Source organism: Muntiacus reevesi, chromosome 15, assembly GCF_963930625.1.
Source record: "Muntiacus reevesi chromosome 15, mMunRee1.1, whole genome shotgun sequence".
In the NCBI taxonomy this organism is placed as follows: domain Eukaryota; kingdom Metazoa; phylum Chordata; class Mammalia; order Artiodactyla; family Cervidae; genus Muntiacus; species Muntiacus reevesi.
The window spans coordinates 15,608,862-15,630,830 of NC_089263.1; the positions used below are offsets into that span (position 1 = coordinate 15,608,862).

General features: G+C 42.6%; 1 protein-coding gene across 1 annotated transcript in view; it reads left to right on the forward strand.

Annotated features, from left to right (window-relative positions):
* Positions 1–21,969, forward strand: part of AGBL1 (AGBL carboxypeptidase 1) — an 889,948-nt gene that overhangs the window by 35,321 nt on the left and 832,658 nt on the right. The gene's annotated exons all lie outside the window — the stretch shown is intronic.

The following is a 21,969-nucleotide window of genomic DNA, read 5'->3' on the forward strand; positions in this document are numbered from 1 at the left end:
AGATCACCCTATGATCCAAAACTGTGGCTGGGAAGTCCTGCTAACATTTGCTCTGTTACTAAGGAGGAAGAGTAGAAGTCAGCCGTCTCTGCTGTGGCGACTGACTTTGCTTTCTTTTATTTTCAATATTTGGGAATTTGTCCAAATGTATAAAAAATAAAGTGGGGAATAAAGTTGATTTGGCATCAGATTCACCTGGCTATAATTTTCAGCTTTCCCTGGGACTAACTTTGCTAATTGGGCAAGCTGTGCAAATTCTCAAAGTGAGACGCTTTATACAATCGTCTCATTTAAGTCTTACTAAAGCCCCACTATCTCTATTTTACAGATGAGAACACTAAGACTCAAAAGTGTGTTAGTGTACATCCAATAATGATCAATAGACAATGACTGACACTTCACATGGCACACAAGGTATCCAAAACACATATTTACCTTGTTTTAACCCTAAGTTTTCCTCTTGACCATCAAATAGGACCCTTCATCCTTTTCAATGTGTCAAGGTTTTCACAGAAAAAAACCAAAAAAGCCACCTCAAGTTTAATGTGATCAGAGATGATAGGAGAATGTCATTGTTGTTGTTCAGTTGCTCAACTGTGTCTGACTCCTTGCCACCTCATGGACTGCAGCACGCCAGGCTTCCCTGTCCTTCGCTATCTCCAAGAGTTTGCTCATACTCACATCCATGGAATCGATGATGCCATCGAAGCATCCCACCCACTGTTGCCCCTTCTCCTCCTGCCCTGTCTTTCCCAGCATCAGGGGTTTTTGTTTTAGCTCACAGACTCTCTACTTGTGGCATATGGGCTCAGTAGTTGCAGTCTATGGACTTCTTGTGCCATGGCATATTGGATCTCAGTTCTCTGACTGGGGATCAAACCTGTGTCTCCTGCTTTGCAAGGATGATTCTTAACCTCTGGACCACAAGGGAAGTTCGTGTCGTAGAGTTCTATAAAAATTCATATGTCTGAAATCCAACTCTAGGGACTTCTGATTCAGTAGGTCTGGATGGGCTTGAGATGTCTTTTGTTTAAAAATTTGATGTGTATCCATGGGTGAGCTTCTGACACAAGAATAGCTTTCTGGAAATGTGCTGCTGGCTTTAATTTGGTATCTTTTTGGATAGAAAATTCTTTGCCTGTTCCAGTGTTTGTGCTGTCATATTAAACAGCCACCTCTAAATTTCTTATCACATTGACATTGTTACCACCCTCCTAAGGAGTGTCAGTGTAATCTTTCTTCTTATATTTACCCTCAGGAATTCTTTCAGAAGCGGGCTCTCACCTTGTTCTGGGTGGGCTCAGGTCTATATCTAGGGGTGCTGCTTAGGCTGAAAGAGGGTTGCTCTTAATTGAGGTGTTGGGGACCCCCTGTTCATCTTGCCCCTCCCTCTTGGCGTCTTTATGGGGTGAAGGCTGGCAGGGGAGAATGAGAAGAAAGTCTAAACACTCCAAATTGGAAGGTTGGATTTCAAAGAACAAAAATAATATTCAAGGCATCTCTCCCCTCTGTTTATGCTGACAAAAGGCTGTCTTTGTAAGAACTCTGCGGCATCACATGCACTGTTGGCCCTCTGCAAATCAGCGCCAATGACAACATTATAATTACGTTTCAAAAACAAAGGCAGCGAGAAACTGCATTTTAAGTATCCTTTATTTGGTTGCTCTGGGGGTGTCTGTGTAAATTCAGTGCTGGAGAGCAGGTGCAGAGATTAAAAATACACTCAGGGGAATATCCTAGTGGTCTGGTGTGGTTCAGACTCTGTGCTTCCAATGCAGGAGACATGTGTTCGATCCCTGGTCTGGGAACTCAGATCCCATCTGCTGTGCAGTGTGGCCAAGAAAATATTTAAAAAAATGTATTCGCTCAAAAAAATCTAGAACCCAGTGCCTTGCTTTCTGTCATATCCAACATGAATATTAATGCTTTCCTAGAGGCCTAGACATTAAGGAGTGGTGATGAGGTAGGACACGAGAATTTCTCTTCTTTTGGGTTCTGTTCACAGAACAACAAACCAAGGATGAGGAAGACTAAAGCTTTTGGGGTAGGGGTGGAGCTAGAAAGCAAATTTGTACTAATAAGTAATGACCAGTGTACTCAGAGCATTAAGCAGCTGTGTTAGAAGGGGTCTGCTAGGGTAGGCATAATCATGTGTGTGTGTGCTCAGTCGCTCAGCTGTGTCCAACTCTTTGCAACCCTGTGGACTATAGCCCACCAGGGTCCTCTGTCCATGGAACTTCCCAGGCGGGAATACTGGAGTGGGTTGCCATTTCCTCCTCCAGGGGATCTTCCCGAAGGCATAATCATAGCAACCCCCATTTTAGCATCCACTATTTGCAGGCAGGCTTCCAGGTAGTTTATCGCCATGGTTTCTCATTCCCACAAGAAGATGCTGGGAGAATACCGTGTCATAATCTGGGAGTCTCTGAGAGGGCACACAAGGGGGAGGAGTGCACAGCCAGTAAGTGGAAAAACCAAGACACAAACCTGTAGGCTCTGAAGTCCTCGCTAGGTGCTCTGGGTGCCACCTCACCTCTGACTTGAGGAGGGTTCATGTCTTAAAATTGGAGTATGATTGCTGTATAAAGATGCGTTAGTTTCTGCTGTACAATGAAGTGAATCAGCCACGTGTGCATGCTGAGTTGCTTTGGTCGTGTCCAACTCTTTGCGTCCCTGTGGACCATAGTCCAGCAGGTTCCTCTGTCTGTGGGATTCTCCAGGCAGGAATACTGGAGTGGGTTGCCGTGCCCTCCTCCAGGGGATCTTCTTGATCCAGGGATTGAACCCTCATCTCTTATGTCTCCTGTATTGGCAGGCGGGTTCTTTACCGCTAGTGCCAACTGGGAAGCCGGAAACAGCCGTGTGCATACATACATCCTCTCCTTCCTGGACCTCCCTCCCACCCCAAGCTCCATCTTACCCCACCCCACACCCCTCCCTCCAGATCATCACAGAGCACTGAGCCGAGCTCACTGTGCATACAGCAGTGTCCTCCTAGCGATCTGTTTTACTGTGGCAGAGTCTGCCTGCCAATGCAGGAGATGAGGGTCCAATCCCTGGCTCAGGAAGATCACCTGGAGAAGGGAATGGCAACCCACTCCAGTACTCTTGCCTGGAGAATCCCATGGACAGAGGAGCCTGGAGGGCTACAGTCTATGGGGTCCCAGAAGAGTCACACAGGACTTAGAGGCTAGACAGCAACAACAATAGTTCAGTTCACCCTTCCTGCGATCGATGGGTTTCTCCTGGCTCTTTCTGCCGATTCTCCTCACATACTGCTGGTATTTCTGGAGTTTAACATGACAGAGTCCTGACACCAGAGAGAGATACCAGCTTCCATAGTCCAGAGACACAGATTGACTGGTCCAGCTGAGCCAGCGGAAAGTTGTATAAATATGGCTGAATCCACAGTGGCCGGTGGTTCGGAACCCCAGAGAAAACTGGAATAGGGTGGAGGAAATCTACGAGGACTGTGGCGTGTGTGTATATATTTATGTGCACAGTGCATGGGTGTCTGTATGTAGAGACTGGGCAGATGACCAAAGTTGTCCAGTGCATCTGGGCAGATTGCAGGTGCCTGCTGGTTGTGCGGATCCTGGAGGGGGCATACATTTGCTGCGTGACCACTTTCGGGGAAGGGTTTTTTTTTGATGTGACCATTTTAGAAGTCTTTATTGAATTAGTTACAATATTTCTTCTGTTTTGGTTTTTGGCCATGAGGCATGTGGGATCTTCGCTCCCCAACCAGAGATCAAACCCAAACCTCCTGTCTTAGAAGAAGTCTTAACCACTGGACCGTCAGGGAAGCCCTCACAATACCACTTTTAATCCTGTCACCAAGGCTGGCTCCCCACAAGAGATAAGAGAGAAAGGGTTTGGGTGATGGTTGAAGGAAAGCCATGGAAGAGAAGAGTTTGTTCATAACCTGCTCTCAGCATCAATTCTAAACATCTGCTGTTAAAAAACCAAAGCCTACTTTTGCAGATCATCTTTTACCTTCCCTTGTGTATAGTTGAAACTCTAGTACAAGTTCCAATGTCCTTTTGCCCTTCATATGATAAATGAGCATTCTTATGATAAATGCCCATTCATAGGATAAATGAACTCCAGCAGTGAGCGGTGGTGTGATGTGAGATCTTAACTCCCTGCCCAGGGATTGAACTTAGGTAGCCTGTATGAGAACTAGGAATCCTAGCCACCAGACCAGCAAGGGCTAGAGGCTAGAAGCTATTTTTCCCTGGATCGTTGTCCCCAGTGAAAATGCATTTCTCACGGAGGCAGGAACTGTAACTGCAGGTACAAGGTTTATTATTAGGGGCAGCGCACACAGAGAAATGGTTTCATCAGCTGAGATAGAAGCAAGGCGGAAATGCACACCCAGAATAGAAGGCTGCGGGTGTCCCCCTAGTGAGGAGGAGCGCAGCGAAGAGGTGGTGAAGTCATTTATATAGATCAGTACTTCTGGTTCTTTGCCTTCCTTCAGGCCAGTTACCTGGTTTCTTTTTCCACACCAGACCTCCCCTGGGACCCTCCCCTGGGTGTGCACACTCCACTCAGCCAACATGGGTCTGGAAGTGAAGGCTTCTGGGAGGAGCAAGAGTCATTATGGCCTGGGGTTATACCCACAGGGAGCCTCTCTGTGCCTGTTGTAGTGTCTCCTTTGTCCCTAAGGAGTGGGGAATGGAGATCTCTTAATCCTTTACCCAAACAGGGTTTCGCCCCACTTTGTCCCTGCCACGACTATTGTCTTGACTACTGCCATGACTGTTACCTTAAGGTGTTCACAAGAGAGAAACCCTGGCTGTTTACCCTGTTTGTGTTGTTACTTCCATTTCGGAGGGCAAACAGGAGGCTGATTGTAAATGTTTTAACTGGAGCCCACTTATCTCTTGTCTTAGAAAATGCTAACATTTGTAAGTATCCAGCCCGAAGCCCATTTCTTTGTGGCCCGTGAAATACAAACAGGAGGCCAGTTGTAAATGTCTAACTTGGAGCCCATCTATCTTCTACATCAATTTGGCTTCAAGGCAAAGTTCTATCATTATCTCCCTAAATTCTTCTCTGTAACAGCCTCTGTTACTCCTAAAGCTAAGCTAAGTGATGTTTCCATACTACTTAATGGCCTAAGTATTATGGGCTTAAGTCTTCAGAAAGCAGCAGGAAAGAGCCAATTTCCACTCCAAGTTGGATCTGTTTCTTTGACTTTAACCTTTGCTTTCTGTTGTTCTTTGTTATTATAGTCTACGCAAAAGAAAAAAAAAATACATTGGTGTGGAATATTTTGAAAACAAATTTAATCATTCCTTTTAAATAGCGATTAGGGAGACATATAAATTTGTCAATCACAAATACCCCAGTCTAAGGATTTGTTGTTGTTTTTCAGTCACTAATTTGTGTCTGACTCTTTGTGACCCCTTGGACTATATATCGCCTGTGTCAGGCTCCTCTCTCTGTGGGATTTCCCAGGGGAGGATACTGGAGTGGGTTGCCATTTCCTTCTCCAGGGGATCTTCCCGACCCAGGAATCGAACCTGTGTCTCCCTGCACTGACAGGTGGATTCTTTACCACTGAGTCACCAGGAAAGCCTGAGCCTAAGGATGACCTTCTTTAAAATTAGAATTTCAAACAGTGGTGTAAGCTGCTTTGGGAGATGCTGGATTCCTTGTCTTTGGATGTATTAAAAAAAAAAAAGATGAGGAAATTTCTCATTTGTGTGTTGTATGGGTTATTTCGGGCTTCCCACGTGGTACTAGTGGTAAAGGGCCTGCCTGCCAATGCAGGAGACTTTAGAGCTGCAGGTTTGATCCCTGGGTTGGGAAGATCCCCTGGAGGAGGGCATGGCAACCTACTCCAGTATTCTTACCAGGAGAATCCCCATGGACAGAGGAGCCTGGTGGGCTATTGTCCATAGGGTCACGAAGAGTCAGACATGACTGAAAGGACTTAACGCAGCACAGCACATGGGTCATTTCATGCATTTGACAATAGTCAGATTCGAGAACTTCTGAAGTCTGAGATTCTAATCTGTTAGTAGAATTCTCATGGATTTCAAGGGGAACCCACGTTTCTAAAAGCATCTGCTGTGTTGAGAGCCGGAATGCATTTTTCTGCAGCCCTGTTTCAGCCAGCCTAAACCTCAAAGGCAGTCTTTCAGAGGTTAATCTTTGAATGTATTGTTAGGCTTACTTACACTTTTCAGGTTGACAGATGAGTTTTCATTCCACAATGTATCCAGCGATGCCTAATGTAGTCACTGCACAATTAGCATTGGATTAGTTATAGGATGAAATGAAACAAGTTTGGCTTTTTGAAAAGGGGGATTTTCCTACAAGGTCCAACTTGAGAGAAAGAAAGCCAGAGAACATTTCAACTCAAAAAGCAATTTACTTTGAAAAGGAAGTAGGAAAATTGCAGCCCATCATACCTAATTACTGCACACATTTGTGCTTGAATGCGAGCTGTCTCTCCTAGGAACGGTCTCCGAGTTCCTTACACGTCACCTCTCAGCAGTCAGAACCCACTGCTGATGGCAAAACAGTCATTGGAGCAACATGATCTTGTCCATTTCTTGACATGGTTGAAGGAGCTCCTGACAGAGTGCTGTAGAAAGTCTTGATCTAAGTGAAGTAATGGGCCTGTGATGATGAAAAATAGGATGGGGCAGAATGTAGCTATTCCCATGAAAGCTAAATGCATTGAATGGATTTCTCCCTCAGGGTCAAGGATTCAAAAAATTTTTGAAGATACTACCCCTTCCAGGAGATGGAACTTAATTAAACCCTCTCAGCTTGTGTAGGTTAGACATAGTGACTTGCTTTTCCAAAAGGTATTTAGAAAGGGAACCATAGTAACTTCTGATTGGAGAAAACTGACAAATGTCAGTTTATCCAAGTGTTGAATCATGTGGTTATCATACACCTCTGATACATGATGGGAAGGGCAGTTCCCCTCTGAAGACTCATAAACCTGGCTAATGAAAGGGAAAAAAAATGGAACAAACCCAGCCTGGGGGCTGAAGAATTGATGCTTTCAAATTGTGGTTCTGAAGAAGATTCTTGAGAGTCTTTTGGACTGTAAGGAGCTCAAACCAGTCAAGCTTAAAGGAAATCAATACTGAACATTCATTGGAAGGACTGATGCTGAAGTTGAAGCTCCAATACTTTGGCCACCTGATGAGAAGAACGGACCCATTGGAGAAGACCCCAATGCTGGGAAAGATTTGAAGGTGGGAGGAGAAGGAGGCAACAGAGGTTGCTCTAGTTGGATGACATCACCGACTCAATGAACATGAGTTTGAGCAAACTCCGGGAGATACAGCACAGGACAGAGGAGCCTGGTGTTCTGCAGTCCATGGGGTCCCAAAGAGTCAGACATGACTTAGCGACTGAAAAACCACCAAAGATTGGGGACCATCCTAGAGGACACCCTTTCAGTACTTCTCAAATCTATCAAGGTCATGGGAGAAAAGGAAAAGGTTGAGAAACTGTCACAGACCAAAAGAGACTGGAGAGATGACAACTAAATGCAATGTGATAACCTAGTTGGGGACTTGGCACAGAATGAAGACATTAGTATAAAAATTGGCCAAATCCAAGAAGATCTAGAGGCTAGTTAATAATGTGCCAATGTTAGTGTCTTAGTTTTGACAAATGTGCCACACTGTTATAAGATGTCAGTAATGGGGAAAGAAGGTGACAGCTATCTCTGAAACTTTTCTGCCAATCAATATTATTCTAGGGGGACTTCCCTGGCAGTCTAATGGTTAAGACTGTACTTCCAATGCTGGGGGGGGGGGGGGGGCGGCGCAGGTTCAATCCCTGGTTGGGGAACTAAGATTCCACATGCCCTGTGTTGTGGCCAAAACACAAAAAGAAAAAACCTAAAACAAAAAAACTCAAAATTATTCTAAATTTAAAAGGTTTATGAAAAATTTTCAAGGACTTTATTCTCTGTGAAGATTTTGCTTCCATTTCATTAGTTTGTCCATGCCTTTGATACTGACTCATCAGATTGTTTTCAGGAAATCAATGTATTCCTCACAATGTCTGCATTTCTAATCCTATGACTCAAACACCAGACTTCTGAAATGAATTTCTTACGAGTAAAAGATTAGACTGATCATTCAGCATCTAATGCTTGACAATTGACCATGGAAGCTCTGAAAATCACGCAGAAGAAGCTCATTAATGCTTAATCTAATTATATATAAACTTAAAACAGTCTGTAATGACAAGACAGTTACAACTACCCTTGGTAAATGGGCATAAAACTGGTTGATGTTCAAATGATAGACTTTATTTTATAGAGAATAATAGCGACTTTGGAACTAATTTTATCAAACATCCTTCTAAAGTGCAATGATCCCTTTATATAAACTGATTGACTGAAGGCTCCTTGATTTGTTTATCCAGCTAATTCATGTCTTCCTGATGGGACAGAAAAAAGACCTTTGATTTTTAATCATGGCAAATCTGGTGCTTTATTTACACAATTGGTTGACTTCCTTCAAGAAGATTAAAGCCAAAACTTGAGACAGAGTTAGAAATAATTCATAAGGTTTTAAGAAGAAATTTCCACCTTGAAATTGATATATCCATAGCTAACCAAAATAAATGTTGCTTCTATGTAGAAAGAACTTACCTCCTCACCATACATCTCTATCATTTTCTTTTTAAAGAAGATTTATTTATTTATTTGTATTTGGCTGCGCTGGGTCTTTGTTGCTGCATGCAGGCTTTCTCTAGCTGCAGAGAGTGGGCACTACTCTAGTTGCGGAGCACGGGCTTCTCCTTGCGGTGGCCTCTCCTGTTGTGGAGCACGGGCTCTAGGGTGCGTGGGCTTCTGTAGTTGTGGTTTGTGGTCTCAGCAGCTGGGGCTCAAGGGCTCTGGAGCACAGGCTCAGTAGTTGTGGCCAATGGGCTTACTTGCTCTGGGGCATGTGGGATCGTCCCAGACCAGGGATCGAACTCCTGTTCCTTGCATTGGCAGGTGGATTCTTAACCACTGGACCACCAGAGAAGTCCCTGTTTTATTTTCATAATGAAATTTTCACAATTACGTTTTCTCCCCTTCTCACACACTCTTCCCAGAACTCCTATTAGTCAGTCTCATATATTGAATTCAGTGTGGACATGGATAAAATGTTAGTATTTTTGTGTCATTTTGGGCTTGTTTTGCAGTTGGGTTGAGAACTCCTGCACTGGTCACCTCCTTGAATTCTCCTCACCCATGGCTTAATGTATTAATGTATACCCAGTAAATTGAATAAATAATTGAATGGATGGATGGAAAGACAGATAAATGGAGATTTTGTCTAGTTACTGCTTGTGTAGGAAGTCATGACTCTCTGTGACTGTACTTTTTGGTGACTTTCAAGCAGTGATTTTCATTTCATTTCTCTTCAACCTATAGCTTCATTTAATAATGTGTTAAAGAGAAATTCCTACTGGTGGGAGATGAACCTTCTCTGGAAGGCAGGGAGATGCCACTGCATCCCTGTGATACTGTGTGCCAGCCATGTCTCTCAGATTCCTTGAAAGGATGCAGTCAAAAGCAACTTCCATCATCATTGATATTTGATAATTCATCATAAAGCTGAGTTCCAGAAAGGCGAGTTGAAATAAATGTGTCCTTCTTAAGGAGGGAGCATTTAGCTAAGAGCTTGCTGAGTATCTCCTTAGTTCTTGGAATTCAGCCCTGGCAATTACAAGAGAGTTGCCTGATGTCCTCTTTGTGGTTTATGTGATTCTACACAGCTGCAGACACTTTTCTGGACTATTAAAATTCTGACTTAACTGACTACTTGCCAAATATTCAGGGCCTGTTTGCTGAATCTTTTGATAGACCACTTTTCTCCCGCTGGCCTTTTACAGTCTTTGACCCTTGAAGCCTTGAAGGTGGAACCATAACCTCTACCCTTTGTAGCTCTTTTTTTTATTATTATCTTTCCCATTTATTTAACCTCTAAACTCTCATCAATTTTTATAACCCAGCCTGCTAACATTGTTTTTCCAGAATCTTCTGGTTTCTTGGACATGAATGTGAAAAAAATAAGATGTCAGTTTGTATTCAATATTATCTTCATCTCACCTTACCTCTGGCCTGCTCCCTTGACTTCATTAAATGTAAGTGAGGTTCATGAAGTTTGAGTGCTTGAAGAATCTCTTGTGAAATTATGAACAACCGAGAGGAATGTACTTCAAGTAGGCACCATGTCCCCGGTAGAGTTCTCAGGTGACATCAGCAGATCTTAATAACTTCAGTGTGTGATTTCACATTTCCAAAGACACCTCCAAGATATTCCACAAATAGATGGGAGAGTCTATGTGAATTTAATAATGTGTTAAAGAGAAATTTCTATTGGTAGGGAATGAACCTTCTCTGGGAGAATGGTTTGCAACTTACTCTCACTGATACATGTTACCTAATGATTATATTTTTAACCTCTTCATTCACCAAAGAGATCAATAAGGTCTGTGATAGAGATACAGATGAAAAATACATTATTAACTAAGTGATCTTTAAAGTGAAAGTGAAGGTTGCTTAGTCGTGTCCCACTCTTTGTGACCCCATGGACTGAAATTCTCCAGGCTAGAATGCTGGAGTGGGTAGCCTTTCTTTCTCCAGGGGATCTTCCCAACCCAGGAATTGAACCCAGGTCTCCCACATTGCAGGTAAATTCTTTACCAGCTGAGCCACAAATGAAGCCCAAGAATACTGGAGTGGGTAGCCTATCCCTTCTCCAGCAGATCTTCCTGACCCAGGAATTGAACTAGAGTCTCCTGCATTGCAGGCAGATTCTTTACCAACTGAGCTATGAGGGAAGCCTAAGTAGTCTTTGGGTGTCCTGAAAATGAAGCTATAGAATATTTGGAAAGATAAATAGGATTACTAATTTATTTCAAAACTGCTTTTTGTTGAGCAGTTGCATTGGGGTGAGGGAGTACTTCCCAGGTAGCATGGTGGTAGAGAATCCACCTGCCAATAGAGCAGACCCAGGTTCGACCCCTGGGTTGGGAAGATCCCCTGGGGAAGGAAGTGGCAACCCAGTCCAGTATTCTTGCCTGGAAAATTCCATGGACTAGGGAGCCTGGCAGGCTCCCTAGTTAGGGAGTCCTAGTTAGCAGTCCATGGAGTCAATGGAGTTAGCAGTCCATGGAGTTTCGAGGAGTCAGACACTACTGAGCATTTGTGGCTATAATTAATATAACAAATCTTGAAACAAACTCCATTGCAGCTGCCCACATAGCACTGAGATTCCTGGATATATTTGGTTGGAAGCATTTTGCTTTGAAGATGAGAATGACTAGGATGGAAACCACAGTTGAGGTTCCTCAGAGGTGTTTGGCCTGGGGCAGCTGGTCCAACAGGCTCATGACGTGGTTTGAAATCCTTCTGAGAAGTGCCTCCTGTGATGAAAAGGGTATGCTATTTAGATAGGATGAGTAATTGCTTTTCATAGAAACTTAAAGCTGAGTATTGACAGGCATTTTCTGAGGTGCTCATCAGCACTCTGGCCTCCAAATAAGGCAACAACTACTGGAATTCTATTTTTTTAAAAAAATATTTATTTGTTTATTTGGCTGCATTGAGTCTTAGTTGTGGCATGCGGGATGTTTGCTGTGTCATGCAGGATCTTTCCTTGCTACTCAGGGACTCTTTAGTTATGATACATGGGCTTAGTTGCCCCTCAGCATGTGGGGTCTTAATGCCCTGATCAGGGATCGAACCCAAGTTCCCTGCATTGCAAGGCAGAGTCTTAATTACTAGACCACCAGTGAAATCCCTACCAGAATTCTTAATGTTCAGCCTTTGGTGTTCTTGCGTTTAGCTGAATACCAGCTAAACTAGTATTGATGACTGTTTTCTATGATGTAACTCACCTAGAAGTGTAAGGACTTTGTGATTTCAACTTTGGTCATAGGTTGTATGATATACTGACTTCTTGTTACTGTTTCTATTTTTTCTTATAAAATAATGTGCTTATCATTAAGTTTGAACTTTTGGTTCTTCGTGAAAGGTGTACTGGAAACCAGAGTAAACTTTTCATGAGTGGGGTGGGTCCTCACACAGGAAATTAGAATTGGAAAATTGCCTTTGATGCAGGATGGTATATCCAGTGTCTCCTGACCTTGCTTATTTTGGTCTATAGTTGCCAAGTTTAGACAGAACAGAGGGAAAAATGGCGTCCACTAGCAGGAGGCCAGCCAAGGGCATGATTGGAGATCATACCTGTTGGGAAACTGTAGAGGAAGATGCCGAGACTCACTCTGTCAGAGCCCAGCTAGCCATCTACCAAATCTACTTCTTCCTTTAACACAACTGCTGGAGTGGTGTGCACAGTTTATGTCCTGATTCTGGAATATGCTATCCTAGCAGCTTGGGAGGGAGGTGAATACCCATGAGCAGGAGACTTAATCTTAGAGTTGCAGTTTGCCCCTCTCTATGTGATGGTCCCTAACCCATTCTTACAAGCTGAACTTATAGATTTGGCCTTATTTTATTGGTAGAGGCAGGAAGTTCCTATATAGTATATGCTAACTCATCCATATGGCCTTTTTCTTATCTCTTTAAGCCCAAAGACTTCATTTACTAGAGATGAGGAAGCAATTTATACTTACACAGCAGACTGAAAGGAGTTGAGGCATATAACTATTATGTCTACTAATTTTACTCTTACCAAACTTTAGTTAATCAAACTTTTCATAGACTGAGGGAGCTATGAGAGCTGAGACTGTATTGGCTTGTTTACAACTGCCTCCCTGGCATGTTTACAACCCAATACATGTCTTCTGATTATGTTAGTTTGCTGCTTTGAGCCAACCATGGGCAAATCAGGAAAAATATTGGAAATAAAACAAAGAAGAAATCTTACTCTTTACCTACTAGAATCACTTGGTGTTCTCTTTCAGTATAACAGAATCAACCATTTTACACAGAGGATAATTATTAATCATTCAAAAATAGATGTAATGTCCCATGCTAGACCAAAGCCATGCCTTTATTTTAATTCTTGGTTGATTGTCTTAGTTTCTAGCAGGTGAGTAGCTGGTGGCATCCACTATAGAATGAAATCTGCTAAATTCAACTAGTTGGCAATTTAACCAAGTGTGTGTACATGTGTGTGTATGAATCTGATTTGACCTTACCTCTGATCCAGAACTCTAGTGCTAGCTGTGAATGCAAGCAGAAAGTGGACAGTTGTCTGGGAGAAGTAATTTGTGGGGTGACCAAAAGGATCCAGGATCCTATGTATCTCTGTGACTTGGCTTTCACTGATCCTTGAAACAAGAAAGCTTTATTTCTTTGGTTTATGTTACTCTCACTAGAGATATACTGAGAGGGATATTGTGTTACATAGAAATTGGTAACCAATTCATTAGTAGAGTGGTTCTTGACCAGTACCAGTTTTGAATTTGGCAGTGTTTTTCAGTTTTCACAACTCAGGAGAGGGGGAGTTGGGTGGGCTACACATCGGCATCCGATGGGTACAAACCAGGGATGCTGCTGAGCATCCAATGATGCACTTTTTAGAACACTTATAATTGGGCCTTGTACCATCCCACATCCTCTGTAGCTCCTCTTGAGCAACTTTTGTCCATAATTATTAAAGTATTAATATTTTTAGTATTATTAAAATTGAATATTTAAGTTGAAAAAAATTTTTTCAATTATTCAACTTTCAGTTATTTAAAGTTGAGTAAGTAGCATCACCATTCCTTCCTGTGGCACAGGTTATAAACTTAAATGGAGTTTAAATGAACTCCCGAATGTTTCAACTTTAAAAAGTATAAGGAGAGTACAAGCGACTGTTTAGTTCTAGAGAATTTGTACAACGTGTTCATAATAATGGCTGTGGTTGCCAGAAAGTGTCTCATTTATGTTTCCCTAGTGGCAGCGAGCAGGGACTGCTCTTCATTGCAGTGAGGGCTTCTCACCGCGGTGATGTCCCTGTTGTGGAGCACGGGCTCTAGGGCACGTGGGCTTGTAGTTGTGGCACACAGCCTCATTTGTTTCCACCAGCCGTGTGTTACATCAGGATTCGTGACCTCCGGAGGAGAGGATTTCCATCCGGAGTCAGAGACGAGGTTTGACTACTTGGAGCTTTTTGTGCAGCAAAGTTTTATTAAAGTATAACAGAGCTAGGGAAAGCTTTTGACATAGACATCAGAAGGGGACGAAAGAGTACCCCCTTGCTAGTTTTTAGCAAGGCATTTTATTCTGTTAGTGAGCTGCAAATCAGATAAGATAGACACCTTAAGGCTGAGGGAATTTCACCAGGCCCCTCTCCCACGATATGCATTTCTGAGATAGGATGGCACAAGGCGTGTCATCCCTGGCCATAAAGCAATTGGCACAAATACTGGTTTGTTGATCCATTATTAGCCCAACGTTTGAGAAAAGAAAAGAAAAAAAAAAAAAAGGTTAGTCATCATAGGCAGAACCAGTTTCATCAACAGTGAAGGGGAAAAAAAAATAGCATCTGCCACTTGGAGTTTATTTCCTCCTGCCACTTGGGGACCTCTGGCCTTCCACCTGTTACCTTCTCACTTCTCGGCATGTGGAATTTTCCCAGACCGGGGATTGAACCTGTGTCTCCTGCATTGGCAGGCAGATTCTTTACCACTCAGCCACCAGAGAACACTCATTTACCTTTGAAGTGAAAAGTGAAAGTGAAGTCGCTCAGTCATGTCCAACTCTTTGCAACCTCATGGGCTGTAGCCCACCAGGCTTCTCCATCCATGGGATTTTTCAGGCAAGAGTACTGGAGTGGGCTGCCATTTCCTTTTCCATTTACCTTTAGATACTGTTAAGGTGTCATGCATGCAAACGGAACAGTGGAAATGTGCACTAAAGTGGGGGCTTTGACTGCTGTGTTGGCAGAGGTGCCTTCTACCCTACCAGCTCAAAGGTTCAATCTGCTTCCATTTAGAGTATATATATTAAAAATCTGCCTGTTAAACAGCCTGACTCTGATCTAGCCTCTTCAGATACTCTTGTGCCGTGCAGCAGTGGTTCTCTGTGTAAATGCTATGCGCTGAGGATACGCAAAAAATTATGATGTGTACGGGATAATGTTTCCTACCAATCAGATGTGTTTGTTAAAAACCCTTGATCTCTTATTGTTATGAACCCACTTAAAACTGAAAAAAAAAAAAGAGGGCTTCTCTGGTGGCTCAGTGTGAAAGAATCTACCTGCCAATGCAGGGGGCATGGGTTTGATCCCTGGCCCAGGAAGATCCCACACGCCAAGGGATGGCTAAACCCATGTACCACAACTATTGAATCCGTGCGCCCTAGAGTCTGTGCTGTATAGCAGGAGAAAACACTGCATTAAGAAGCCTGCATGCTACAGCTACAGAGGAATCCCCACTCGCTGCAACCAGAGAGCCACGTGCAGCAACAGTGACCCAGAGCAGCCATAGATAAATAAGTAAATCTCAAAAAAATCCCACAGTGCACAAGACTCCCACCCCACCTCAACCAATAATTATCTGGCCCCAAGTATCAATAGTATTGAGTTTGAGAAACCTGACCTTGATGTAAGCTAATTCATTGGCAAATCCTTTAGAGAAGATAGTTGGCAGAGTGGAAGGTTTTGAAAGAGTGTGCAGGGTGGCCAGAAAGGCATTAAAAGAAAAGTGTGAAATTGGGAGATGAGGGTTGGGATTCATCATCATCCAGATGTTGGCATCTGTGAATGCCACAGGGTCATAAAGTTGGAAGGGACCTAAGAAGTCATCTCTTCTTGTTCTCTTAGTTGAAGAATGAGGAAAGCGAGTGAAGACCAGAGAAGGTAAATGATTTATCTAAAGTCATAAGGAAAAGCTGGGTTAGAAGTAGGTTTACTGTCTCCATGTCTGACGTGTTCTGTGCAGTCACGTGGTCTCTTACAAAAATCAATGAAAGAAGCTCGTAAAATCTTTGTGATATTTCACAGTTTAAAAGGTCTAGATGCTTTTCATTTTCTTTTACTGTCATGCATTCCAAATTCTGGTTTTTAGAAATCAAATTTTCAATGAATTTTTTAATTGATCTACTTTTGAGATGGGTTTATGTTTCAGTTACTATTACTGCATAAAGAATGATCCCAATATCAGTGGCTTAAAGCAAACATTTAATTTTTCTCACAGTTTGGAAAGGACTCGGCAGCGTAGTTCTTGCTTGGTGACTGTTATGTGTTGTATTGGAGGCTATCTGGGGATGCAATTATCTGAAGGTTCAACTGATCTGGACAGCCAAGATTTCTTGCTGCTCTGAGTCACAGCTGATGCTGAGTGATCCCTCTGGAGCTGTTTAAATTGGGGCTGTCTATCACAGCTTCCCTGGTGGCTCAGTTGCAAAGACTCCATCTGCCAATGCAGGAGACACAGGGGTTTGATCCCTGGGTTGGGAAGATTCCCCTGGAGAAGAAAATGGCAACCGACTTCTTTTTTCTTGCCTGGGAAATCCCATGAACAGAGGAACCTGATGGGCTATAGTCCATGGGATTGCAAAGGGTCAGACACAATTTGGTGACTAAATAACAACAACAACAGGGGAGCATCAGGTGGGTCATTCCGTGTAGTGTGGGCTTCCTTACATCATGGCTGCTTTACGGGATTCAGTACTTGCACACGGTAGGTCAGGTTTCCAGATGCCAAGCTCCCAGTGGCCTAAGTAGAACTTCATCACTTTTTATGGCTTAGCCTTGGAAGTTAAGCAGTGTCACTTCTGCAACCGTCTACTTGGTAATAAGGGAGTCACTAGGCCAAGATTCAAGAACATGGGCCATCGATTCTACCTCTTGGTCTTTCTCTCTCTTTAGTTGCTAAGTCGTGTCCAGCTCTTGTGACCCCATTGACTGTAGCCTGCCAGGCTCCTCTGTCCATGGGATTCTCCAGGCAAGAATACTGGAGTGGATTCCATTTCCTTCTCCAGGAGATCTTCCCAATCTAGGAACTGGACGTAGTCTCCTGCTTTGCAGGCAGATTCTTTAACAACTGAGCCATGAGGGAAGCCTGCCTCTTGGTGGTAGGTATGATAAAGCATTTACAGGCATGTTTTAAAATTGTCAGTTTGTTCTCTAGAATCAGAGAGTTTCCACTAAAGAAACATTAATTTAGTTACTTTCAAGTGAATTTTTTTCAAATTTAGTAGCTTTCAAAACTCAATTCAGAAAATAAGAAGAAAGGCTACTCTTGCTATCAAGGAAATTATTCAACTTCCTTTGACCGCAGTCTCCTCACTAGTACAGTAGGAATAAAAATATCAAAATTGCAAGACGATTTCAGGCAATTCCCTGGTGGTCCAGTGGTTAGGATTCAGAGGTACCACTGCAGAACTGCAGGGGGCAAGGGTTTGGTCCCTGGTCAGGGAACTAAGATCCTGCATGCAAGTTGCAAGATGGTTTTCGAGATGAAGGAGTAAGTGATAGCCGAAGCAAGATGGGGCACTCTATGATAATATTCATAGTATTGTGGGCTATGTGTGTGTGTGCTCAGTCGTGACTGACTCTCTGCAACCCCATGGACTGAAATTGCCAGGCTCCTCTGTCCATGGAATTTTCCAGGCAAAAGTACTGGAGTGGGTTCCATATCCTACTCCAGGGGATCTTCCTGACCCAGGGGTCGAACCTGAGTCTTCTGCATCTCCTGCACTGGCAGGCGGGTTCTTTACCCCTGCACCACCTGGTAAGCCCCATTATGGGTTATGTGGGATGTCAGTGCATAACCTGATGCCTAGTTCTTAACTCTCAAACTACAGAATATCTCTGAAAAGCTGCTTTTCAGAGTGGGTTGGGGAAGGTCATTACCAACTAGGTTAGAGCGTAGCTAAGTGGTGGAGCAAGACCACAAAATGATGGGGTCCCTGAAATGGGAGACATGAGGACCCGAGCCAAACTTTTGTTGCTTCATGACTGTGCTTTAGACCAGCTGGCTAAGAACTAACTGGGTGGACGACCCAGAAAAGGGCATCTTCTTTGTGTTTTTGGAAACCGCTTGGTTCCATGGCCTTGCAGTGGCAGAACGGAGCCTCCCTGCCCCAGTGTTTTTAATCTTCCCCGTGTGCTTGGGAGGCTGATGGATTCAGAGAGGATCAAGGTAGTGGGTGGCAGCTACTGACTGAATAGGAAGGCAGCGCTTGCTTCCTCCACTTTGGTACTGAATGCTGGGTGACAGGCACCTGGACATGTTATTTACTAGCTCTGTTTAGAATCCATTCAGAAAAGCTGAAAACAGTTTGGCATTTCTTTTCAGCAATCCTTAATTTTAACTTGCAAGTTTTGTGTTCTTGTTTGTCAACTGTGCTCTGGAGCGACTTCACAGCCTTCTTAGAAATGGAGACGGTCTGCTTTCCAGTGACTGTCATTTAAAAGAAATCAGAGAACATCTCAAGGATGTGATGCTGTTGATTGCTGTTATAATTATCATGACTCAGAGTCTTTAGTGTTTACCAAGAGGCAACAAGTGTGCTGGACATAGACAAAGCATAGGATTATAAATTGTCTCTTTTCAGAGGACACAACCTCACCATTTTCACTTGTTTTGGTTATTTATCTCTCCCCCTTAAGAGTATCCTGCTAAATGGGAAACGTCGTGATCTGGGTGTAAAATTGATCCAGGAAGATGCATTTCTAAAGATCTTCAGATTTGGTTTTAGACGACTCACCTTTTGTTAGGCATGCTCATGGCAATGTTTATTCCCCAACAGCCAATTGAATATCTATTGTGACTTAGGCAGAGAGCTAAGCATTTTGCATCCATTATAGTACAGTATTTCTAACCCAATTGTACCCATGAACTGGGTTCAGTGATTAGTCCAATAATGTAGGAAAGAAAGTAAGTTGTACAAAGGTTTTGGTGACCAAGGTCTATTTGAATTAGAAGTACATTCTTCAAACACCCCTGTCCATTTCTCTACCCTAACTTCACTGGCCTTCTTTTTCTCCCTTATCTTTGCATGTTTCTACCAGCTTTGTAACTGTATACTCCTCTCATTTGCCCAGTTTTGTCCTGAGCATCTTGCCCTCCAATCTCTTCTAGTTAATGCTAGCTTCTTCTTCCACTCTTAGCTTAAGTGCTACTTGTTTTCTTAAAAGGAAAAGGAAAGTCTTATTATTCCTTTTTTTATTGGAGCATAGTTGCTTCACAATGCTGTGCTGCTTTCTAATATATAGCAAAGTGAGTCAGCTATACCTATCCATGTAGCCCCTCTTTTTTGATTTCTTTCCCATTTAGGTCACTACAGAGCAATGAGCAGGGTTCCCTGTTCTATACAGTAGGTTCTCATTGCACGTGCATGCTAAGTCCCTTCAGTTGTGTCCAGCTTTTTGCAACCCTATGGACTACAGCCTGCCAAGCTCCTCTGTCCATGGGATTCTCCAGGCAGGAATAATGGAATGGATTGCTGTGTCCTCCTCCAGGGGATCTTCCCGACACGGGGATCGAACCCACATCTCTTATGTCTACCTGCATTGGCAGATAAAGTGATTCTTTACCACTAGCACCACCTGGGAAGTCTCCTTTAGTTATCTATTTTATGCAGAATATCAATAGTGTATATATGTCAATCTCAATCTCCCAATTCATCCCACCACCCTCTTTTTCCCCTTAGTATCCATACATCTGTGTCTCTATTTCCACTTTGCAAATAAGTATGTTATTTCTTAAGGGAATCCTTTACTGATTCACATCAAATAACCTTATTTTATGGTCACATGACAAAATAAATTTGGATACTTATCCCCAGTTGCAATTCTACATTTCTTTGGGTGACTATTTAGCTATCTGCCTTTCTAACTGGCTTGGAAGTTTGATGAGGGCAGGGACTGTGTATATTTATGCTGCCCATGTTATTCCTGGCACCTAACACAGTATCTGGTACAAAGTAAGTACTTGACAATATTTGCCAAATAAAAAAGACTGCATTGTAACTTTACCTGATGCTGAAACATGTATACCCCTTTATTCAGAAGGGGCAGCATCGGTATTCTTTGATGTTAGTCAGTCGCTCAGTCGTGTCCAACTCTTTGTGACCTCATGGACTGCAGCACGCCAGGCTTCCCTGTCTGTCATTTCCTGGAGTTTGCTCAAACTTATGTCGTTTGAGTTGGTGATGCCATGCAACTATCTCATCCTCTGTCCTCCCCTTCTCTTCCTGTCTTCAATCTTTCCCAGCATCAGGGTCTTTTCCAATGAGTCAGTTCTTCACATGTGGCCAAAGTATTGGAGCTTCAGCTTCAGCATCAGTCCTTCCAGTGAATATTCAGGATTGATTTCCTTTAGGATTGACTGGTTGGATCTCCTTGCAGACCAAAAGACTCTCAAGAGTCTTCTCCAACACCACTGTTCAAAAACATCAATTCTTTGGTGCTTAGCCTTCTTTATGGTCCAGCTTTCACATTGATACATGACTACTGGAAAAGCCATAGCTTTGTCAGGAAAGTAATGTCTCTTCTTTTTAATATGCTGTCTAGGTTGGTCATAGCTTTTCTTCCAAGGAGCAAGCGTCTTTTAATTTCATGGCTGCAGTTACCATCTGCAGTGATTTTGAAGCCCGAGAAAATAAAGTCTGTCACTGTTTCCATTGTTTCCCCATTTATCTGCCATGAAGTGACGGGACTGGATGCCATGATCTTAATTTTTTGAAAGTTTTGTTTCAAGCCAGCTTTTTCACTCTCCTCTTATACTTTCAACAAGAGGCCCTTTAGTTCCTCTTCACTGTATTCTTAACAATTAATTATGTAAGACCCAATATATGACTTGGGCATTTGTCAAATTCTGGAGCCCAAGAATTGTGAGGAAAGATCCTAGTGGGATTGTTCATTCTTTTATTGGTAGTGAAGTATTTTTAAATTTTTTTAAAATTAATTTTTAATGGCGTATAGTTGCTTTACAATGGTGTGTTAGTTCCTACTGTACAGCAAGGTGAATCAGCGGTATGTATACATGTGTATGTATATATACACACGTATGTATATACTTATGTGTATGTAAGTCCCTCCCTTCTGGACTTCCTTCCCGTTCAGGTCACTGCAGTACATTAAACACAGTTTCCTGTGCTACACAGTAGATTTCCATTAATTATCTATCTTACACATAGTGTCAATAGTGTAAATGTGTCAGTCCCAATCTCCCAGTGCTTTACATCCCCTCCTTTCTCCCTTGGTATCCATACATTTGTTCTCTACACCCGTGTCTATGATTCTGCTTTGCAAATAAGATCATATACACAGTTTTTCTAGATTCCACATATATGAATTTAATATATTTGTTTTTCCCTTTTGGACTTACCTCACTCTGTATGACTTGTTCATTCTAAAGATTCCACCTAAGACAGAAAACATTACATATCATTTCAATTTATCCTATTTTGTAATGATGTTTATTTTTAATATTATAAAGCCACATCACCCAGCTTCTGTTATTATGGCAAGCTTCTTGTTTTTTTGCTATTTCCAGTCCAACATCCATTGTACTGAGAAAATTCTTATTTCTTTACATCTGTGTCTCCTTTGTTGCCCTACATGTAGGATCATCGGTTCCATCTTTCTAGATTCCATACATATGTGTTAGTATATGATATTTGTCTTTTTTTGGGGGGATTTCTCTTTCTCTTTGTGATTTAATTCACTCCATACAATAGGTTCTAGGTTCATCCGCCTCATTAGAACTAAGGAGAGAGTGGGATGATTTGAGAGAATAGCATTGAAGCTACACATATATATGTATATATGAAGCTACATATATACATTATTACATGTAAAATAAATAACCAGTGGGAGTTTGATGTATGAAGCAGGGCACCCAAAGCCAGTGCTCTGTGATAGCCTGGAGTGACAGGGAGGGGAGGTGGGGGGGCTCAGGATGGAGGGGACACATGTATGTCTATGGCCAATTCATGTTGATTTATGGCAAAATCCATCACAATTTCTAATTATCCTCCAATTAAAATAAATAAATTAAAAAAATATTTCATAACCATCT